The sequence below is a fragment of the Myxine glutinosa genome, chromosome 12 (genome assembly GCF_964187855.1).
Source record: "Myxine glutinosa chromosome 12, kmMyxGlut1.1, whole genome shotgun sequence".
Lineage (NCBI taxonomy): Eukaryota > Metazoa > Chordata > Myxini > Myxiniformes > Myxinidae > Myxine > Myxine glutinosa.
This window is the reverse complement of record NC_136272.1, coordinates 111,932,909-111,948,323: the sequence shown is the minus strand read 5'-3', so window position 1 is coordinate 111,948,323 and position 15,415 is coordinate 111,932,909.

Here is a 15,415-nt window from a genome sequence, read left to right as displayed (position 1 = left end):
GAGTGTGTGTGAGAGTGTGTATGTGTGTATGTGAGTGAGTGTGTGAGTGAGTGAGTAAGAGAGAGAGAGAGAGAGACTGAGACTTTTGTAGCTTTTTATTATAAAAATAGAAAAGAAAACCCCCAAATAGGGGTCACATTCTCATTTCAAGGAGTAAAAAACAGAAAACAAAAAATTAATACAGTGAATTATGTGCTAAACATTTCACAAAACAATAAACGTTTCTCCAGGATTTTACAAATAACTTCTTTCATGCACCATTTGGCCTCAAACTGTGGCAGCCTTCCCGTTATTGAGAAAAAAGCAAAGTCCAACTTTACACGGCTCATCACAAGAATTCTAAACAAGAACAAGGCATTTTCCTCATTAGCTCTGAGACCATCAACTTTCCTTTTCCTTTATTTATATACTGCCATTTTTGCCTGAGCAAGCAGGAAATTAGCCAACGCATCATTCGAATTTTTGTGTGAAATGTCCAAGCCATAAATGAAAACACAAGTGTTGAAAACCAAACTAATCCTAACAAAACAATTCTGAAGAAAAATAAATAAAGGAGCCAAGCGTTGACATTCAACATAGATATGGAAGAGATTTCCCGACCTTTTACAAAAGGGACATTCATCTGCCAGGAGATTGGAAAAGCGGTGCAGCAAGTGGTTAGAAGGAAGGATCCAGTGTGCAAGTCTCCATTGGAGGGTCGCCATGTCGTGGTGGTACAGGAGGATGATAGAAACCTTTCCAATTAGGAAAATATGGGGAAGGAACAAGGTAAGAGGTCTCTCCATCGAACCCTCTGCTGTGTCATTTGGCCTTGTAAAATAAATCTTACACAACCCAAATAGGGGTCTTTTTATTTAGGAAACCCATTGACGCCTGTGCTAAAAGGGGTACAAGGAGGAGAGTTAGCAAGAGAAAAACTGCAAATGAGTTCAGTAAAGGTAGAAGGAGAAGCACTTTGTTCATTGTCTGCTTGGCCTCGCTCCCAATTAGGTGCATGCTGTACATAGGTACGAAGCACACTACGTAACATGCGTGCCACAACTCTGGAGGATCACATGCCAACCAGGCTTGCCAGTGCATCAGCTCCAATCCAACTGCCATTTGGGCTTAAAAGATCGGCAACCGATTTTATGTTCTTCGGGACAAAGCGTTGAACGAGACACCTATCAGCAGGCATATTGTGGAAATTGGAATTGTAAAACAAAGGCTCTATCAGGAAAATTTGCTTTGTGTACGAATGCGTGGCTCTTGTTGTCGTTAGGGCTCGCCATGCATTTAGTACACTCTGATAGAAACGAGAGAGGGGAGACATATCAAGATGGGAACGATTCATCAAGAATAGAGCATGGTCATAGCCTAGTCTCCGCGCCTGCTGCAAAAGGCGACGAGCAACGTCAACCCATGGTGGAGTGGGGTGCGTGTACAGCATGCGTAGAACAACCGAAAGTAGAAAGGCCATTAACCGGCTCTTTATGTCAACCAGGCCTTGGCCTCCCTCTGTCAGTGGCAAATTGAGGACCTTGGGTCACAACCCGTGCTTTCTGTCCCAGAAGAAAGACACAAAGCACTTCTGGAGCTGTTGAAGCAACACTACCGGACTACCGGAGGGTGCAGCACAAAGAACCTGTGCCATAGGGTAGAGGCCACCAAACTGTTGATCACCAACACCCTTCCACGATAAGACAGTTGTGTGATCAGACCTTTCCATTTTTGCAGCTTTCCTTCAACAAAATCCGGCAGACCAGCCCAATTCTTTGCTACTGTGGCGTCATTACCCAATAACATTCCAAGGTATTTCACGCCATCAATGGCCCATGAGAGAGAGGAGCAGGAAGTCTTGGTGCCAAGTGACACGATGGACCAAGCCAAAAGGCGCTCGTTGTGTCCCAATTCACTTTGGCTGAAGAAGCCTTTTCGAACACGGATAGACAATAACGGACAACGTTAATGTCATTGAGGTTCTGCACAAAGACACACACATCATCGGCATATGCCAGCACCTTGATGGGTCGTTCAAGATGAGAAACTCCAACCCCAGTTAGTCTAGTATGCAAATAAACCAGTAAAGGTTTGATGGAGAGAGCATAGAGCAAACCAGAGAGAGGGCAACCTTGTTGAATTCCCCTGTTAACAGGCAAGGGTGTAACAAGTTCATTGTTTATTTTAAGCACACTAGAAATATTATTGTACAGCATCTTAATATAAGAAATGAAGGTCGGACCAAGTCCAAACCGTTCGAGACTTTGAAGAGGTACCGGTGATCAACGCGATCAAAGGCCTTCTCCTGATCAAGGAGAAGAAGTCCCAAATCTGTGGGGTTTTCTTTGCACAGTTCAATCATGTCTCTTACAAGGGAGATGTTGTCATAGATGAAGCATTTGGGTACACAATAGCATTGGTCTTCTTTCAACAATGAGGAGAGATGAGGAGTAAGTCGCGATGCCAGGGCTTTCGAGAATAACTTATAGTCTGTGCATAACAAAGAGATTGGGTGCCAGTTTTGAATATAGAGCAAGTCTCCTTTCTTTGGGATGAGGGTGAGAATAGCTCGTCGGCAACTCTGAGGGAGCTCTCCAAGCTGGCAGCTTGCGTTCAAGGTGTTGAGGAGTTCAGGACCCAATAGATACCAAAATTTATTATAAAATTCAGTTGTGAGTCCGTCCAATCCAGGTGCTTTCCCAACAGCAAGGCTGCGCAGAGCGGCGCCAAGTTCGTCCAAGGTAATGGGCCCCTCCAGGTAGGAACATCCACTTTCACACAACACTGGGAGGCCTATGGAGATAGAGGCGACACTGACAGGATTTATTTGCTCCATCGAATATATTTTAGAGAAATATTCCTTTGCGAAAAGATTGATCACTGATTGGTTGAAAGTGATCGATGAGTCTGCCAATCGCAATTGAGAGAGCTGTTTGTTCAGAAGGCGTTTCTCTAAAGAAAAGAAAAAAAACTTAGTTGGTATGACTGCCTCGTTAAGGTGCTGCACCCTCATCCGAACTAAGGCACCATGTGCATTCCTCTCAGTTATTTCTTTCAATAAAGACTGTTTCTCGGTTAAGGCTCTCTGCACATTATTATTTTGTCCTGTGACCCTCTGGAGATGTAAAATCTCTGATTGCAATAATTTTTTCGCTTCATAATCAGCCCTTTTTGAGAAGCTCTGATATTGTTGGCAGAAACCTTTGATTTGGGCTTTTACTAAATCCCACCAAACCAGTAGGTCAACAGAACAGCTTAACTTCCGTTCCAAGAGATCTGTCCAGAAAGATTCAAAAGCCTGAATGAAGTTTAGGTCTTCTATTAAACTATTGTTGAATTTCCAGTGAGAACTCCCTGGACATGGTTTAGAGAGTTGAACGAATGCTCGAGCTAGGGAGTGATCGGAGAAACCGGAAGGCACGATATCAGATTTGCAAACTCCATGTAATAGGTGAGAATTTACATGAATGCGATCAAGCCTTGCAAGTGAGATGTGGTTGTTGGAACAACGACACCATGTGTAGGATTGTTCAGAAGGGTGCTGCAAGCACCAGACATCATGGAGATTATATTTTGCAATGATGTTCGCAAAATGTTTTGCGGTACAAGGTTGAGGTTCCGGCCCGTTTCGGTCACATGAGGCATTAACAGTACAGTTAAAGTCACCACCAATAATTAGACAAGTCTGCAAATCCAGTGTTTGGAGGAACTTTCTCAGTTCAGCGAAAAAGGAGATCCGCTCACCATTTTTGCTTGGAGCGTACACATTAAGGATTGTAAACTTGACCTGATTGATATAGAAGGTCACAGAGGCAAGATGGCCATCAATGATATTCGTAAATTGAAGGGAGGACGGTTGAAAATGTTTCCATAAGATGAACATGATTCCTGCCTTAGACGAGGAGCTGTTACTAAAGAAACACTCCTTATCCATAATGAGTCGCCACTGGGCCTGAACAGATCTGACGGCATGGGTCTCCTGCAACAAAGCTATGTCGAGACTGTTGGCGTCTATCAGCTGCTTGGTCTGGATCTGGCGGAGTGAACTTCCACCACCATTGACATTTGCTGTTCCAATCTTGAAACTCACCATGAGTTAACTTAGAGTCTTTTTCGCCTTGGCGATCAATTTTCTTAAACGGTCACAATGTGTCTGACGAAAGTTGAATGAGTCAGGCTTGCGTACAATAGCCTGAGCACACTCAAGGAAGGACGGTAAATCTGGAAAGTATTCCGTTAGGTTTACAATGCGTTTCCTGTACGTATTTTGCAAGAAAAGTCTTATTTGTTCAGGGGAAGTAGGACATTGACTGGTAAGCTTCTCCACTGCCTCCACCTGGCTGTTTGCTTCCTCCAGGTCAGATTCATCAGAGTCAGTTTTAATTTCCGAATCACACAAGCTTGTATAGTCCTGCATATCGATGCTGTCATCAATATAGACACACGGATCTGCACTAGTTATAACATCTGCAGGGGCAGATCCAGGAATTTCAAGACAGAGGGGTGCATGAAACTATAGCACTGGGGGGGGGGGGGGGGATAAAGGTGGGGTCTGGGAGTCCTCCCCCCAGGAAATTTAAAAAAATAGATCGTCAGAAACGGCATTTCGTGCATTCTTGGAAGTTTCTGCAGTTCCTTGTGTTCTTCCCTGGTTCAACAGTTCAGCAGATTTGCACCGCCTGCACCCTCATCCTGGATCGAAAGGGGGGGGGGGGGGTGCGCACCCCCTGCATGCCCCCTGGATCCGCCCCTGATCTGTGTGCTCTCCCACCGTGGGAACATTGCTTTGTGGAATAACAGCGATAATCTGTGGACACTCAGTGAAACAGAAACAGCATCAGCAGATGCAGCGATGTTGCTTCCCTCGACTGCAACAACCTCTGATGGTGTGGCGGTATCTAGCACAATAGGAGTCTCTTGCAAAACATTGATTTCTGCGATTCCGGCTTCATCAGATGATGAACTGAGAGCAGTAACTGGGACAGTTTCGCTATTTTCTGCTGACAAGGATTCAGCCTCATCATGTTCAGGATTAACATTTTCCAAAGTGACAGCAGGTTCATCACCAGTGGTCTCAGCAGGTTCATCACCAGTGGTCTCAGCAGGTTTACCACCAGTGGTCTCAGCAGGTTTACCACCAGTGGTCTCAGCAGGTTCATCACCAGTGGTCTCAGCAGGTTTACCACCAGTGGTCTCAGCAGGTTTACCACCAGTGGTCTCAGCAGGTTCATCACCAGTGGTCTCAGCAGGTTCATCACCAGTGGTCTCAGCAGGTTCATCACCAGTGGTCTCAGCAGGTTTACCACCAGTGGTCTTAGCAGGTTAATCACCAGTGGTCTCAGTACAATCATCAGAGGGCTTCCAATAGTCGAGTCCATAACAGGTGAAACGATTCCATTTGATTCGTTAACAGGTAAAACAGTCCCTGCACCGCCTGCAGGTAAAACGTCTATGTCCTCACATGAAAGGGGGCCGAACTTGTTGGCTGTAGGTACAGGGTTTGTCCCAGGTAAGCCTTGTAGAGTGGCATCGGTCACGACTGGGGGGGTGTTACCGACAGGTTGCTTATTGTTAAATGCTACCTTGTTCTGAGTTAAAAGACCCTCGGGAAAGGTCTTTCTCTTCCTTGACGGAACAATGGTGAAACCATCCCCGACGTTCATTGTGCTATTTGGATTATCGGGACAGGAAGGCTGAGCGTCATTACCGGACATGGAAAATGTTCCCTTAACAGGAGAAGAAAAAGATGAAGAAGAGGAATCCTTGTTGTTTACACGGTTTGTCCCATCGTTCGAAAGCCCTTTTTGGGCAAGAGCGTTTCAGGTGTCTGAAATTACCACACTCGAAACATTGCAAGGTGTCAGTGGTTACGTATAATTGGTAATCATGATCATCAATTTTGAATTTTAAAACAATGTTCAGCGTTCTTTCGACGTTAGAAGGAGGAAGTACAAGATAAGCTTGTCTCCTGAAAGACATCACATGTTTAGCCCGGTCATCCTGGCAAAGTAAAGGTAACATAGTGACTTGCGAAACCACAGCACCATAACGAGATAGTTCGGAGACCAGTCTCTCAATCTTCAGGAATGGAGGACAGTTCGAGATGATGACCTTAACGGCCGGAGTGTCGAGGGGGGACACGAGTACGAAATGTTCATCATCTGTCGATAATCCTGTAGATACAATCTCGTGAACCAGTTCAGCCTCGGATACGAAAACAACAACACGTTTGTTCATTCGCTAGGCTGCACGAACTTTATCAATACCGATTATGTTGCCGACAGCAACAACGAGGTCCTCGACGCTGACATCGTTCGGCGGGACACAAACGACGCCATGTCTACGTGTTAACGCTTCATATGCCGCGTAACGTGAAAACAAAGTCATAATTTACAAGGGACGAGGGTGGGGGGGGGGGGAGAGGGACAATGGACGAGGGTGGAGGAGGGAAGGGACAAGGGACGATGGTGGGGGGGGGGAAGGGACGATGGTGGGGGGGGGGGGGGAAGGGACGAGGGCAGGGGGAAGGGACAATGGATGAGGGTGGGGGGAAGGGGACAAGGGACGAATAGGGATGAGGGCAGGGGGGGGGGGGAAGGGTTGAGGGAGGGGATGGGAAGAGGGTGAATATCGCTCTCGAACAGTGATTAATTAATTACGAGCCGAGACAGATTTTCAAAGGCGAAAACAAACAGCTGGGGGAAAAAAACGATCAGCCGGAGGACGGGATGGGCTGCCAACTCATGTAAAAGTTATCCACAAACAGCTGTGGGCTCTCTTTCTCTCTCTCAGCAAAGGAAGGGAAACAAACGACAGGAAGGAGTGAATATAAATGAAAACGAGAAAAGAAATAAGAAACTGAGGAGGGGAAAAGGAGGCCCAAGGGGGTGGGGGGGGGGGGGGGGAGACCGAAGCCCCAAAGTGTTGGGTCTGATCAAAGGGGAGGAGTTGTGGCACAAATGCAGAGTAAAGCTTTGAAGATAAACAAGCAGGGAGGAAGGAAAAAGATGAAATACGACGTGGAAAAGGACAAAAGAATAGAACAGCAGATCAGCTCGTACCTCAACACACATGCACAGCCGCCATCTTGCCATGCCCAAACACACCGACAGCCAGCAGGGGGCGAGAGAGAGAGAGAGAGACTTTGACTTTTGAAGCTCTTTTATTATAAAGGTAAGAAAACCATACAAGTCATGCAAATAATAAAGTCACCACAATTCAAAACATGTGCAGCCAAACAACAACAATAAAAACATCAGGCACTAAAATAAAAAACTTAACAAACCATGATCAAGTTTACAAAACCCACCCTTTGCACACCATTTTTCCACAAAGGTTTGTAAATCATCTTTCATTTGGCAAAAAGAAAATTCCAAGCATAACCTTGCCATGACTAGAGCCTTAAACACAATTATCACATCACATAAAATATCAGCATTTGCCAGGAGCTTTGCTTTTCTTGTTTTGTAGATTGCTAATTTTCCAATGGAAATTAAGAAATTAGCAAGAGCAGTCTCAGAGCGTTTTTTATAACTAAGTGGTGTTCCAAAGATAAAAACACGTGTAGAAAAAGAAAAGTTCATACGATTAAAAAAAGTTGATAAAAAACCAAAGAAGGGAGAGAGTCTTGCACAATCTACGTAAGCATGGAAAAGGTCTTCAGAAATCATACAAAAGGGGCATTCCACTGAATTATCCTCATTAAAACGATGTAATAAAACATTGGAGGGCAACACCATATGGGCGAGTCTCCAAGCAATATCACCAGTCCTTTTAACAATCGGTGAAACATACATTGCAGACCATTGCGGATGGGAGGGAGACCCAGAAGGCAGTTTCTCTTTCCATCGAGCCCCAAAAGAAAGAGGCTGTAATGAGGGAAACCAAACTGAGATACACAAACGATACAGTCTCTTTTTATCTTTGCTGGAAAGTGGCGATGAGGATAGCAAGATAGATGTTGTGGCGCTATCAGCTGGCAGGCTAGAGCTAGCACAGATCTGTGGTGGTGTATGGTGGTCACCAATGTTGGCGGTTGAGCTCAGGCCCAGGTGCCTAAAAACACACAGGATTTCCTGTAGGACCGTGGCTACGCTCCTCAAAGATCTGATGCCAGTTCTTACTTGAAGATGTCCTGCGGAGAACCAACTGTTCCTGTTACAGTCACGAAGGTCCCGAGTCGTTTTCACGCCAGCACTCACAAAACGTTGCACAAAGGCACGTGAGCGAGGAATAGCAGGAAAGAGGACATTGTAGAAAAGGGGTTCCCGGAGGAACCTTTCACTGTTGTATGTCCCCATTTGGCGAGTTATTGAAATGGACCGCCAGACGTTCAAGACATCTTGGTAAAAGTCAGGGAGCAGCGAAGCATCGACATGTTGCAGCCCCATGAAGAAGAGTTCACAATTGTACCCAAGCATGCCGGCTTGTTTTAGTATACAGTTTGCAGTCGATTTCCAGGGCAAGGCCTCCAGAAATATAAAACGACGAGCTGTAGAGACTCGGAAGGCCATCACCCGACAAAGAATGTCCACAAGCCCATGACCTCCTTCTGCCAGTGGGAGGCAAATAGTCTCTGGCTTTAGCCAGTGTTTGCCATCCCAAAAGAAGTCAAGTAAACATTTTTGGATTGATGACACCAACGTTGCAGGTGGCTGCAAGGCAATCATTTTATGCCATAAGAGAGGGGCCACCAGGTTGTTAATGACCAGGGCACGACCTCGGAAAGACAAGGTCGACAAAATTCCTCTCCATCTGTTTAATTTGTTGCTGATTTTGTGGAGCAAACCATCCCAATTCCTTTTGACAAAGCCTGGGGTTCCAAGATAAACACCGAGGTATTTCACACCTTCTTTTTCCCATGTCAAATTCATAGGGAGAATTGGCAGGGCAGAAGGTGGCGTACCGCTGACCCAAACTGCTTTGCATTTCGACCAATTAATTTGCGTTGTACATGCTTGAGAGTATACCCGTAGGCACTCAAATAGCAGAGCAATGTCATTACTGCTGCGAACAGCAACACATACATCATCAGCATAGGCCGAAATGATAACGGGATTTTCTGATGGAGTCACTGAAAATCCCATAAGAGAAGATCGTAAACGAATCAAAAGGGGCTCAATGCAAAGAGAGTACAAGATTCCAGATAAGGGACAGCCTTGCCGAATTCCCCTCCCAATCCGCAAAGGTGAACAGAGACCATCATTGATTTTGATCAAGCTAAAAATGTGATTATACAATAAGGATACATATGAAATAAAGGATGCCCCAAAACCAAATTGCTTTAAAATGTGAAACAAATACTCATGATTAACAGAGTCAAAAGCCTTTTCTTGGTCAATAAAAAAGAGACCGGTATGTTGTTGTTGAAATGCACACACATCCCACAGAGTCTCGTACCAAAAAAATGTTATCATGCATAGATCTGTGCATAACACAGTACGATTGATCCTGATGTATAACTGTGCTTAGAACAGTCTTTACATGGTTAGCTAGCGTTTTGGCAAAAATCTTGTAATCTGTGCAGAGAAGAGAGATTGGACGCCAGTTCTGTATCAATTGCAGGTCGTTTTTCTTAGGGATAAGGCAAACAACTGCATGCCGACAACTAAGGGGTAACAATCCCTCACGCAGACTGTATAAAAACACTGAGTGCAAAGCAGGACCAAGCATGTCCCAAAAGGTTTTATAAAATTCAGCTGGTAGCCCATCAAAATCAGGAGCCTTATGATCAGCAAGGCCATCGAGCGCAGTTTTAAGTTCACCGAGAGTAATGTTCTCATCCAAGACATGCCGTTGATGCTCATCTATCTGCGGTAAATTAGTCGTAATATTCTGCATTGCAGGCACATCATTGGGCTTAAAGGAAAACACATTCTCAAAATAAGACCGAACAAAATGAACAATCTCCGTATTATCACTAAGAATATGCCCATCACTAGCCCGAAGACTAAGCATTTGCTGGCTCGCCTTCATCGTCTTCTCAAACTTAAAGAAATCTTTACAACATGTGTCTGACGACAGTAAACCATTCACTCTCAGCTTGACTAAGGCACCAATACCATTTTCTTGAATTAATTCCTTAAGCAGAGTTTGTTTTTCAAAGAGGAGTTGACACCGTCTTTCATCACTGAGAACCTCAGCACCTTCCTGCAATCGTAGAATTTCTTGTTTCAAGGCATCAATATATAATTGTTTACTTTGAGAGCAATTGGTTTTGTATTGCTGACAGAAAACACGGATCTACGCTTTAGCATAGTCCCACCACTGACAGAGATTTAGGAAACGATGTTGGAAATCCACAACCTTGTCCCAAAAAACCACAAAGGATGATTTAAAGAAAGGATCGCTCAGAAGTGAGGTGTTAAAGGACCAATACAGGGTGCGGCGTTTGAAACGAGGAAAAGAAAAGCACAGTTTTACCAAAGAATAATAATAATAATAATTCATTTATTTTGTATAGCGCTTTTCCAGAAGCCCAAAGGCGCTTTGACAGAGTGGCAAACATAATGCATAACAATACATGAAAACAACAATTGCAAAAAGACAAGAATCAATAGGGAAATATTTAAAGCAAAAGGAGGGAGAAGGAGAAGAGATAGTCAGGGGTTAAATGCTGTGGGTTGAATGTTGAATGCAGTGTTGAACAGGTGGGTCTTTAGTGATGTTTTGAATGTGGTGAGTGAGGAGGAGTCTCTGATGGTGTGAGGTAGTGAGTTCCAGAGGGTGGGAGCAGCGATGGAGAAGGCCCTGTCCCCCCAGGATCTGAATTTGGTCCGGATGGAGGGGGTCAAGAGGTTGGTACCAGCAGAGCGGAGGTTGCGGGTGGGAGTGTGTCTGGAGAGGAGGTCAGCCAGGTAGGATGGGGCCAGGTTATGGAGGGCTTTGTATGTCAAGAGGAGGATTTTGTACTGGATTCTCTGGGGGATGGGGAGCCAGTGAAGCTTGTAAAGGACGGGGGTGATGTGGTCACGGGTCCGGGAATGGGTGAGTAGACGGGCAGCGGAGTTCTGAATGTATTGGAGTTTATTGGTGATTTTTGAGGGTGAACCATAGAGGAGGCTATTGCAGTAGTCCAGACGGGAGGTGATGAAGGCGTGGATGAGGGTTTCTGCAGCCGTGGAGGAGAGGGATGAGCGGAGACGGGCAATATTTTTCAGGTGAAAGAAGGCTGACTTTGTGATCTGTTTAGTGTATTTGTCGAAGGAAAGGGTTTGGTCAAAGATGACGCCAAGATTCCGGATGTGAGGGGAGGTGGATACTGGGATACCGTCGATGTTGAGGGCAAAGTTATGGGTGGATTTTGTGAGCGTTTTTGGGCCAATGATGATTATTTCAGATTTATCACAGTTAAGCTTGAGGAAGTTGATTTGAAGCCAGGATTTTATTTCAGTGATGCAGTTTGTCAGGATAGAGTGGGTGTCGGTGGAGACGGACTTGGTGGAGATGAAAAGCTGGATGTCATCGGCGAAGCAGTGGAATTGGAGACCATGACGGCGGATTAAGTGACCGAGCGGGGACAGGTAAAGGATGAAGAGGAGGGGGCCAAGAACTGAACTTTGGGGGACACCTTGGGGGAGGGGAGCAGTGGGGGATTTGCAGTTATTGATGGAGATGAACTGGCATCTGTCAGAGAGGTATGATTTAATCCAAGAGAGGGCAGTGCCGGTAACGTTAAAGGTGGATTCAAGTCGGGTGAGGAGGATAGTGTGATCGATGGTGTCAAAGGCAGCGCTGAGGTCGAGGAGGACGAGAATGTTGAGGTTGCCAGCGTCAGAGGAGAGGAGAAGGTCGTTGGTGATTTTGAGGAGAGCAGTTTCAGTACTGTGGTTGGACCGGAATCCGGATTGGAATGTTTCATACAGGTTATTGGCAGAGAGATGATGTTTGAGTTGAGTGGTTACAGCGCGTTCCAAAACTTTTGACAGAAAGGGTAGGTTGGAGATGGGTCTGAAGTTGTTTAGGGTGTCAGGGTTTAGACCAGGTTTTTTTAGAATGGGGGTAACAGCAGCAATTTTGAGGGAAGGTGGGACGATGCCTGTAGACAGGGAGGAGTTTATTGTTGCAATGATAAGTGGAGAGAGAGCAGGGAGGGAGGCTTTGACAAAGCTGGAGGGGATGGGGTCAAGAGTGCAGGTGGCAGTTTTCATTCCTATGAGGAGTTCAGAGAGGTCAGTAGGGGAGATTGGGGAGAACCGAGACAGGGGATGGCAGGACAAGGGGGGGCAGGTGGTTGGAGGGGGAGCGGGTGCGGCGGTGGTCAAGCTGTTGTAGATGTTGTCAATTTTGCGTTGGAAGAAAGAGAGGAAGGAGATGCAGTTGTCTACTGTGAATGACTGGGTGGTGGTGTTCAGGGGGCGGAGGAGTTTGTTTATTGTCGAGAAGAGTGCTTTTGGGTTTCCGGAGCCAGAGTGGATAATTTGAGAGTAGTAGGCAGAGCGGGCGCGGGAGAGGGCATCTTTGTAGTGTTGTAGGTGGTCCTTGTAGGCTTGGGAGTGAACTGTGAGACCCGTTTTATTGCGGAGTCTTTCAAGTTGGCGAGCACGAGTTTTCATCAGGTGGAGTTCAGGGGTAAACCAGGGAGCAGAATGGGTGAAAGAAACTGTTTTGGTTTTTACAGGCGCAAGCTGGTCAAGGCAGGAGGAGAGAGTGTGGTTGTAGTAGTCAGTGAGGTCGGAAGGGGTGTGGAGGTCAATGAAGGGAGAAGTGGACATTTTTTCAGAGAGGGTGGATGAGAATGAGGTAGGTGAAAGAGCGTTTAGCTTACGGAAGTTGATTGTGCGATAATGCCTTGGTGTTGGGGCGGGGATGTTGATGGTCAGAGTGATGGCTAAGTGGTCAGAGAGGGTGAGGTCGGAGCCATAGAGATGGTGCAAATTTAATCCAGTGGAGCAGACAAGGTCCAAAATGTGACCACGGATATGGGTAGGAAAGTCGACATGTTGAGTGAGGTTAAAGCAGGTGAGTAAATCAGTGAAGTCAGTGGTTATTGTGGAGTCAGTGGAGTCCATGTGGATATTGAAATCACCAAGGAGGAGGATTGAGGGGGAGAGGGAACATAGCTGGGTCAGAAAGTAGGAAAAGTCAGACAGGAATGATGGGTGTGGTTTGGGAGGGCGGTAGACGACAGCCATGACTGACTGCGTGCGACCAGAGAGTTTTAAAGCCAGGTGTTCAAATGATGGAGCAGATGATATGGAGATGAGGTTGGTCTTGATGTCTTGACGGTGGATAACGGCAATTCCACCACCTCGGCCCTCCGAGCGTGGTTTATTGACGTAGGAATATCCATTGGGTGTGGTGAGGTTAAGTGTGTAGTAGTCCAGAGGTTGTTGCCAGGTTTCGGTGAGACATAGAAAGTCCAGTTTGTTATCCAGGATGTATTCGTTCAGGATGAGGCATTTGTTGTTGAGGGACCGGGTGTTGAACAGGGTGAGCTTGATGTTGTTTTGAATAGCAGGGATGAATTCAGGTGATTTAGCCAGGGTTCGTAGGCAGGAGGTGCGATCGTGTGCGTTGCTGTGACCAGGTGCGCTGGGACGAAGAGTGAGAGTGCGCTGAGCCGACCAGAGGACGGGGATGGAGTGACCTGATTGCAAATAAACAAACTTACGACCGGAGCCACGGTGAATGTACCTGGGTCGTCGGATGGTCAGAGAAGCCTGAAGGGACAATAGCCGTATATGTCACAAGATTGACAGCAGAGTTAGGAATATAAAATTTATCAAGACGAGCAAGTGAAAGATGATTTAGTAAAACCCGACACCAGCTAAATTGCTGCAGGTTTGGGTGTTGTTGCCGCCATACATCGTTGAGGTCATGCCGCAAAATTATACTGGAAAGAGGCGTACTTGAAGCTGGTTGTGGCTCTGCACTGTTCCTATCTAAAGTTGGGTTTAAGGTACAGTTAAAGTCACCCCCTAAGCACAACAACATATCAGAAGAGAGGTGTCTCAGGAAATTAAAGGACTGATTAAAAAAAGTTCCTCTATCTGTGCTATCGCTTGGAGCATAGACGTTAACAAACATAAATCGTTGCTGATTGTATTCAAGCTCTACAGAGGCTAGATAGCCTGGTACGATTTCCTTAAAGATGGGGGGGGAGACAGACAAACGTGAACTGACAAAAAAAGCAATACCCGCACTCACAGAATCTGTATTACTAAAAAACCAAGTGCCAATCAGCTGTTGCTGCCAATCAGCCATGCAGTCTGCAGTGGCACGAGTTTCTTGCAATTAAAGTACATGAATCTTTTCCCTCCTGACTAATTGCACAGTTTGGGACCGACGCAGCTGACTGCGCCCACCATTAATGTTCAAGCTTGCTATGTTCATAGAAACATAGGCAGCAACACAGCCATTACAGGTTTAATTCTTTCCTTGCTGTGACAAGGTACCTCTTCAGTCTTTTCAGTGATTGATCAGAAATATGAAGGGCCGCAGATTGTTGTACAACTTCCTGAGCCCCACTAATGAAGGCGTGAGTATCAACGAAGAAATCGCAGATTTTCACGTGCTTTTTACGGTAAGTTTTTTGTAGGAAATCCACGATTTCAGCAGGAGGGACAGAGCCTCCAGAGACATGCTCCGATGAGAAGTCGGCCTCACCATCACTCAGTGAGGCAACGGAAGAACCCCCATCAGAGTCACAATCATTGCATTGAGAGTCCATTGCCGAGGCACCGGGCTCATCGACGCGAAAATCTGAGACTTCAGCACTATCACCCTGCTGACCATGAGCTTGACAAGGCTCAGCTGCCTCAATGGAGGATTCCACAGACAGATCACTAGTTCCAACACACTCACCACTCCCCACAGAGGGAGGGGTGGCACAATCAACACAAGCTTCAGCAGGGGACACACATGGAGGCTCAACCTCACATGGAGGTTTACCCTCAGAACACTGGAGAGACTCAGGTACTGTCTGGCCAACACATACATTTTCAGCATTTATCACATTACCCTCAGAGTATTCTGAAGGCGGGGGAGGTTGAGGAATTTCCTCAACTGGAGGAAACTGCTGAGGAGGAGGTCGCGCTCCACCATAACCTTCACTAACCACTTGAGCGAAGGTTGGAGGACCGGCCAAGACCTTATTATCAGGCTCGTTGAGGTCGCTAGAAGGTGGGAGGGTTCTTTTCCTGGTTCTCTGTTTGTCTACAATGGGGTTTGCATCAGCACCACCCATATTGTTTACATCATTGACAACGATCTCAGTATAGCCTTGCTGTTCATCACCATTCAGGCTAGTGACTCTATCTGTGGACTTTTTCGGGCACGAGTCTTTTAAATGACCATATTGACCACACTCAAAACAAACGAGAGACTCTGTGGAGACAAAGACCCGATAAGTGTGACCTTCGACCTTGAAGGGCAATACCGCATTTAAAGAGGTTACACCACGCGGTAAGATCATCTATCTATAATTCCAGTAATC